We start from the raw sequence: 9,009 nt of genomic DNA on the forward strand, positions 1-9,009 counted from the left end.
ATTGAGCTTGAAAATCAAAATGCGCTACTCGACCAACTGTGTGTTAGAATTCGTGGTAGTTCCGACTCCCTTGTTGTTGCTGCTTCGTATATTCCGCCAAATAGTAGCCACAGCATTTACACAGCACATGTCGACCACATTAAATACATCTCTCGCTTTGAATACAGTAGGAGGTGATCATCTTTGCGTGCTCTTTACAGGAGTGTAATTTTCCCATAACTAAAACAGACATGCACCATGTACCTCTAGTACATAATTTTCTAAACTTAGTAATGCTAATTCTAGCTCATCATTTAACTTTAAGCAATGCGATTTTTTGAAATTGAATGGTTGGATGTCAACTGTGATAACTTGTTTCACCACTGTGATGTCTTCGAGTGTTTCGAGATCTTTAGAAGTACTGTTGTAGAAATTAGCAAATGTACTGTTCCAGTATTAACAAAAAAGCATTACAAGGTGTCATGGCACAATGCGGCTTTAATGAGACTACGAAATAAGAAAAACAAGTTTCTTCGTAAGTTCAAAAAAAGTAATAATAATGTTTACTTCGGCCTGTATAAAAAATACTCCAATGAATTCGTATGTTTGGATAAATTTTTGCATAGAAACTATGTCCCTAGTTTTGAAACCAACTTAAAATCAAATCTAAAAGCGTTTTGGCATTTCGTTAATTCGAAAAAATCTTGTTCCAGCATTCCGTCGGCTCTTTTTATGGGTGACAATGCTGCTAATACTCCTACAGAAGCCGCTAATTTATTCGCTGAATTTTGTAAGTCCAATTTCACAACAGATTCCAATAGCGATGAGAACGTTTCTTTCTTATTTCTGAGGATGTGCTTAGTGGCATTGCTCGGCTCAAACCCTCCTCTCAAACTGACGATGATGGTTTGTCTGCACTTTTGTTTAAACAGTGTGAATCTTTAGTGTATCCATTATTGGAAATTTTTAATAAATCCTTATCGTCGGGCACTTTTGTAGATAATTGGAAATTAGCTTTCATCACTCCAATTTTTAAAAGTGGTAACAAAAACGATATCAGCAACTACAGACCCATTTCAAAGCTTTCTGCCACGTCAAATCTTTTTGAGTGCATTGTCCAAGACAAACTTTTATCTGCTGCTAAGAATTCAATATGTCCGCAGCAGCATAGCTTTATACCGGGCCGCTCAACGGTATCAAATTTAGCAGCGTTTTCAGATGACTGCATAACTGCTTTCCAATCAGCGCTTCAGGTTGATACGGTCTATACTGATTTTTCTAAGGCTTTCGATAGGGTGTCCCATAGTATCCTGTTAAGAAAAATAGCCTGCATCGGTTTCCACTCAGTTTTTCTGAGCTGGTTTTCATCTTACTTACACAATCGTCGTTGCATGGTTGTTTTCGACAATGTTAGGTCTCTGCCTTTTGTTGCACGCTTTTCGCATTTCATTTCTTTAACTTTTTTTCGGCCATTGTATAGCACATAATTAGCTCTATATTTAACCGGAAAATGAAAGCAATCGAACTGCTTGGTCCTGAAATATAAGCATTTAAAGAGAGTGTCGTTACGTGACAAAAAATGGAAGTCGATTTTTTCTTTTCTTACAAAATGGCAAAACTCTGCGACGTAGCGTCACGTGACATAAATATCCATCGTTATATTTTTGTAATATTGCTTTTAAATGAATTTTTAACGCAAATAAAACATGTATTTTATGTAGAATATACTTTATATTTTGACTTCAGCGCCAATTCAGGGTGAATTTGTTGGAGATCTATGATTTACTATGTTTCAATTACATACGCTAAATTCGAACCAAATCGGACCATAAATACGGGGTTTCGAAATATCTCGACCTTGGTGCCACCTAGGAAGACCATTTTACGCAAACATGATTCTACTTTCATAGCCAGTATATATTTTAAAAAGCAGACAAATCGGCCCGTAAATACGTTAGATATAAGACATTTATTTTTTTTTGTCGTGGTGAACGTTCCCATGGAAACACCCATATGGCTTTTGTACGCTTCAGGCTTGAATACGCGTCCTTTATCTGGTCTCCTTATTATGCGTGTTATGTTGCTAGGATTGAGCGGATCCAAAAAGTTTTCTTACGCTTTGCGCTACATAACTTACGCTTTTCGGACACTATCCCCACCTATGAATCGAGATGCCTCTTGATAAACTTAAAATCCTTGCAAAGTAGGAGAATAATCCTTTCTTTATCTTTTGTTTTCGATCTAGTCTGTGGTGTTGTAAACTGTCCCGTACTCCTTGAGAGGATTTTCTTTAATATACCTGCCAGACCTCTACGCTACTCAGAGTTTTTCCATGTTGGTATTTTTAGGGCTCTATATGCACGAAATGCTCCCATCACTAGAGCCTTAATTGAATTCAACAGAATTTATAAATATGTTGATATCGATTTTTCAACTTCAAAATCAAGGCACATAAATACAGGTAGAAGCCAAAATGACGTTGCTCTCATGAGAACCAAACCTTTAAACTTCAACTTGATTTTATTTTATTTCCTATATTTCGTTACGCTTTGAATGTCATATCGTTGTTTTTTTTTGAATGTTCGTTAATAACAAATTTTAATTTGCATTTGAATTTTTGTAGTGTTGTGCGGTTTATACTTAGTGTATGTGTTAAAAATGCAACACCTGAAGCGTTGTGTTTTATGTGGTGTTAAATATAAGGCAGATACCACTAATTTTTTAACGTGCCTCAATGTCCTTCGCGTAAGGAACGTTACGAAAGCAGCTGTGGGCAGAGCTGCATGAAATGCCTTGCTGTGCGTTAAACATTTTAAAGAAGTAGATTCCACAAATACACCGGGAGGTACAGGAAAGGCACGTTTGAAGCCAAGTGCTGTTCCTATGACCCTTATGCCGAAAAGTCCCTCCAACAACACTGCAACTCATAAAACAAAAACAGAAAACAACATACACGTTTTTTCAAATTTTAACTAAAGAAAATAAATAAATAAGAATAAACTTCAAATATACTTAAAAACGTCAACCAGTGAAATGTATTTTTTTATTTTTCCTTACACACGCTCATTTTTATTTTTACTCTCCCGAAAACTTTGGCTTTTGTAGGTTTGATGTCAATTTGGCTTCTACCTGTTTTTATTGTACCATGTTCAAAATATCGCTTTAGGAATTCTCTGAATCTTTTTTATAAGTAGTTTTACTTTTTCTTATTATATATTAATAATGTCAATCTATTTTCTACTTAGCCTATAAGAATTTTTATTATATTCATTGGCTAAATAAATAAATAAATAAATATTCCGTCGGGACCCATGGCTTTGGAGGCTTACGCCTTCCCGATGGCCATCTGAACTTCATCGCAAGTGAAAGCAAGGGGGGCACAAGTGGTTGGCAGTTTGTGCAGCCTTCTGGTCACTCGACGCTTGGCTTTGTCCACTGGAGGATGCAATATGAACTGCCGGCTAAAATAGCTCGCGCATCGCTCCGGGTCCGACGAAGCATGGTCGCCGAAAGAAATTTCGACTCTGTCGTAGTGCTTCGTCGGATTGGACAGTGACCTCACGGTTGACCAAAGCTTACTCACACCAGAGGTGAAGTTACAGGTCTTCAGATGCTCTTCCCACTTCCGCTTATGTACGTTCGCTAGTTGCCGAATCTCCGCGTTGAGATCCATGATACGGGGATCTCCGGGATCGGCCTGACGAAGGCTGTCACGCTCATCAGCTAGAACAGCCGCTTTGGCAGGGAAATTTGGACGTGGGTCCGTTATGCATCCTGCCGGTACGAAGCAAGCTGCAGCAGCGGTGATAGCCCTGCGGAACTTACTTTCACCAAGGTGGGCGTCGGTTGGGGTGGGGAGCGCAGCGAAGGTGTTTTCAGTAAATTCCGCGAAGCCTTTGCAATCAGCTTTATAAAAGTTTATATAGGTCCGGTGTTCCGCGGAAGCAAAGTCGGTTGGTTTATCGATCGAGATGACTATGTGCAGATGGTCTGATGAACGCTAAGCCACCACCATTATCTCGCTCGCGATCTCGACGGTGCATGTTGTACCCGGCACAATTCAACAATGTTGAATTGCTGTGCAACTTCGTCTCTTGGACCGCAGCTATCAATACACCATGCCTTCCCACGGTTATCTCCTCGATCTTGCTCTGAAGCCCGTTACAGTTAAATTGAAGGAGCTTCATGTGGTTCGGGAGACGTGTGGTAATGCGGGGTGTGAGAGATGTGTGTGGCCTTGACGCCATTGGCCGTGTGCGCTGCTGTGGTGGTTCCCGCCCTGTGGTGGTGGTGGGTGGCGTCGCAGTTGGGGTTTGCGACCGTGCAGCGCAACACGGGCCTTCGAAGTTCCTCGTCCAATCCCGCGTGGTGCGCAGACCTGAACATGCCCTAAAGTGGCACCAGCCAAGGCAGGTGTTGCACTTGACTGATGTCACATTACGGAATATCCTGGTCTGACATACCGTGCAGATTGTAGGAGGAACCAAGAGTTGTTGGCGGCGGCGTGTGGGTGGTGGTGAGGTTGTGTATGTTTTGTGGTCTGTCGTGGTTGTGGTGTGGTCTATTGTGTTGTTATGTTCTTGTGCTGTGGTGTTTGTGTGGAGCTGCTCAGGTGGGCTGGGGCTCTATTTGAGCAGCAGGGGGCCACAAACGACGTGGTCCACTGCCGATGTGTCCGTAATCCTGAGCAGAGTCTGAGGTGACTCCACCCCTCGCAGGCATTGCACTTGACTGAGGTGGAGTTGTGGTGTAGTCGTCTCTGGCATACACAGCAGGTGTAGGTTTCTGGCCCTGGGCTTGACTCGATGCCAGCCCTGAGCAGAAGAATACGTGGCGAATGTAGCCCTATGGACCAACAACTTTTGAGATACTTAGCCGACCTAAACGGGGTGTGATCGCCAAAACAACAGCCCTTGGTCGGGTAAAAACCGAGTCATTCCGGTACATAAAACCGGCTGTCGTGTGAATGTGGGAATAAGCCGGTGAGGGCACGCTGGTTTCAGACGCACTTGACTAAAATAAGTTCGAACGCGCTCGTTGCGTTGCGCGTGAGCCTTCAACTAAAAATAACAGTTTTCCATGTTGCGATCCATTTTTTTTCATCGACAGAATATTTTAGAGAGTAAAATATTGCATATCGTCGTTTAAAGTGCAAAACCGCGTATCAACAAAATGCGAAACCGCGTATCAAGAAAATGCAAAACCGCGTATGTGAGGTTGCATACATTATTCTCTAGAGAGTAAAAACACTCATATTTCAAATGGTTCTCTTTATAAAGAAAACGCATTTCTGGCTAGTATATTTCAGGACGAATGGATAAGGATTGAGCCAAGAGCTTGTGTGAGCAAATCCAATTTTTGGCAGCCAATGCCAGTTACGCGGTTTTTGCAGAATGACGATACGCGGTTTTGTACTTTAAACGACGATATGTGTTTTTTTCTGTGTGAATAAGCGGCGGAGAAAATTATTATTTTTATATTTTTACCAACAATTTTTAAAAATTTACCCTTAAAAATTATATTAAAATTAATAAAACTATGTTCTAGAAGAAATTTTAATAACTATAAAAATAACGGTTGATTTGTCAAAATCGGTCAAATATATCGTCTGTAATTGAATTTTTTAGTAAAAAGCATAATGTAATAAACAAAGTGAAATCAATATTTGACGTACGCTTATTTGAAAATATAAATGTAAACAATTCGTATATTTGTTTACATTAACCCTCTTTCGGCTTTGGTTCACGTATGGTACAATGAAGCATATAACAAAAGCTACATACATATGTATGTAAGAATGCGTTATGGCTTAGCGAATTCCAACACAACTTCTTTTATTGCAAGGTCATGTTGGTATAGAAAACATTCCCATACCCTTGAAAAGGGTCGTCGTCGCGTTGGTAAGAGAAGAGGAATAACTTATCTGCGTCGGGAACACCAAATGGAACTGACTTATAGTGATTTCGTTTCTTCAAAAAAATGTTGCCCTTCCACGGTGCAAAATGTATTTGGTGTTACACTCAACCCTGTTATAGGGTATCACTGCAAATTTAGTCCTTATTAACGCACGAAAAGAGGAAGGGGCAATCAAAAGGTGGCATTTTTTGGTAGAAACGAAAACACCATTAGTGTCATTTATCTCGGCAGCCAGTTCGAAAATGTCCTATCTCAAAAAACTTTTCAACAACCCTATATTTCAAAATTTATTTGAAGAACGCCCTATTGCAGAATTTGATTGAGATAGATTTTTAAAGTTGCAATATTTTTTTTTTAGAATTTATGCGTGTTGCACTAGAATTTTCCTGATTTTCTCGATTTTAGCAAAACCCTCAACAACCCTATATTTCAAAATTTAGTTAAAGAACGCCCTATTACAGAATTTTATTGAGTTAGATTTTCAAAGTTGCAATATTTTTTTTCAGAATTTATGAGAGTTGCAGTAGAAATTTCCCGATTTTCTCGATTTTAGCAAATAAATTAGTATATAGTATGTATATATATACACATTAAGATTTAGTATTCTTTCTCAAATTAATTACTGCAAATCAGAACCATCTATTATTACTAAATTGGCGAAAGTATAAATTTTATGCGATACTTCACATCTGTTTGGCGCACTCCGGTTGTATTTGTTATTGGACATTATTTTCACGATATGCCTTTGAGAACATACCCACACTTTGATCATTACCTCTCATCTGATGAAATGGCAGGTAACATCTTTGATGGTACTGCATCTGGATCATTAATACTTCCATAAATGATTTCATTCGATTTGAAGTGCAGAGCGCAGTCAGTTTAAAACCACACGCATTCATCCACTCCCTTCTTTGCGTAACATCTGTTGGCAATCGAAACATACCTACCTCATTGTTTTGGATGCTTTTGCATAAACAGCAAGTATCTGGCATTTTAAACAATTTTTTTTTCTTTTTGTTCTTTAATTCCCAAAACAATTATTTTTTGATCTGAAATCAAAATTTTTTTATTTTGAAATTAATTTATAATGACAAAACCTTTTTCATATAAGCGTATAAAAAATAAATACTTATGTCATATATTGATTTCACTTTGCTTATTACACTATGCATGATTCAATAATTAAAGGTTTTCACCAAGGCGAATTTATATAAGGTGGTGTTACTAGCTCCGCTGATTTTGTGTATGTGTTTCGCCGCACGGCTTCTGATATCAAATTGAGAAATTTTGTTTGAATTTCTACACACACTCTTTTTTGACAGTTTATGCCGCCAAAGCAAAAACAAACTACATGTAAATTTTTGTTTTTGTACTCCTGCTATCGCCTTATATTAATTCGCCTTGGTTTGCTCATTAGTGACATTAGAGTTTTGACACTCCCTTAGCTCCCTTACAAAAGCTTTGCACACACACACGAACCCACACACAGAGCCTTGCTAAGGGAGCCGATTTTGTCAAGAGGGAGCGAGAAAACTGTTTTTTGAGCAAACCTTTCATTGTTGAATCATGGTTTCAATAAACAACTTTTTGATTAAAAAGCAGATTTTTGCCAATTGCTCAATTGTTAAAAATTCGAAGCGGCGTTACCCAATTTAAGTTTTTTGGTAGAGGGGATTTTATATCATAAATTAGGAATTATGTATAAAATAGTTTTAATAACATTAACTGTTTAAAAGTAATTAAAATCGTATCTTAAAAATGTTTAAATTTTACACTAAATACGATGACCACTTCCCATTTAGGTTAACTCAATTTTAGTGAGCATATACAATGTATATGCAGGGGTTTTCAAACTTTTTTGTGTCTTTTTGTCAACTGATTATATTACAATGTATCTAGCCAGGACTATTACGGTTTTCTATACTCTTCGATATATAATTGTTTCTGATATACACATTTCGGTGTGAATTTAATACATATTTAGGTGGTTCACAAGGTGTCGTAAGTGTTCTATTGTCGTGCGTCGTAAAGTTTTGAACGGCTAAACAAATGTTTGGAGGACTTGAAACCACAACCAAATACTTTTTTAACGGTGTGAAATTTCATAATACCACTTTTATGCGAATCCCTTAAATATGGTTCACTGTTCAATATTGGAGCGGGTGTGAAAAAAAATGTATGACTCCACCCATTAGAAAGAGAACGGTCCAAACTTTAAGGCAAGTCACCCTTTACCTCTCTGATCGCTCGGCACCCATTTGAAATGGGGTAAACTTAGCATTTTGCCAGAAAATGTAAGCTCGCAGACTACCTCTCCGCGTTGGAGGCCTTCGGCCGCGATTAGAAAAAATAACCCTAATCTGCCCAACTCCGGCTACACGGTATTTTTTACAAAAAAGTGCATATTTCACACCGAGTTTGTTAACAATTTAGTGTTCGAAAATTTTAAATCTTTATTTTAAATCAAATTTTAATCCTTTTATCGCAGACGTATGTTCACATTTTTTTTATTTGGGATACGCGTGTGAACACAATAACCCAAAATCATTGGACAAATAACCGAACCATACCCAACAAAAGACCGTTTGCTTGTTCAAATTTCGATTAAAAGAACAAAATGCTTTAAATAAACAAAAAATTAATAATAAAATTTGAAGGACTTTAGATATTGGATATGGGAGCAAGAAATGTCACAATCTGCTTAATTGTCAGGTTGTTAATATGGCGACGAAAAAGTGACAATTGAACTACCTTCTTTTTTGTATCACGATAAATACCAATTTTATCGCACTCAATCACCGCGCGTTTCTCGTTTTCTTTGTTTGTTTTCATTCTTAGGCAGATGTCAAAAACGCTCAGAAATTTACTTTTTTTCATTCTTTTCCGATTGCGTGATCTTATTAGTTGGTTCATGGGCCCGTCCCCTTTCCTCGTCGCTCTCTCCCCTACAAGCTTCGAGCTGCCGCAACAAAAGTTTCCGTGTCTAAACATCGACTTACCAATTCTAAATTCATAATTTTGCAGCTTCCCCTCAAAACAAAATGTCATTTGCTCTCAATTTTCTCTACTTTGGAAGTTTTTTGTATACAAGAACACAAAAATGTGCTGGTT

The sequence above is a fragment of the Rhagoletis pomonella genome, unplaced genomic scaffold (assembly GCF_013731165.1).
Source record: "Rhagoletis pomonella isolate Grant_MI unplaced genomic scaffold, Rhpom_1.0 Rhpom_scaffold_01842, whole genome shotgun sequence".
Taxonomy (NCBI): domain Eukaryota; kingdom Metazoa; phylum Arthropoda; class Insecta; order Diptera; family Tephritidae; genus Rhagoletis; species Rhagoletis pomonella.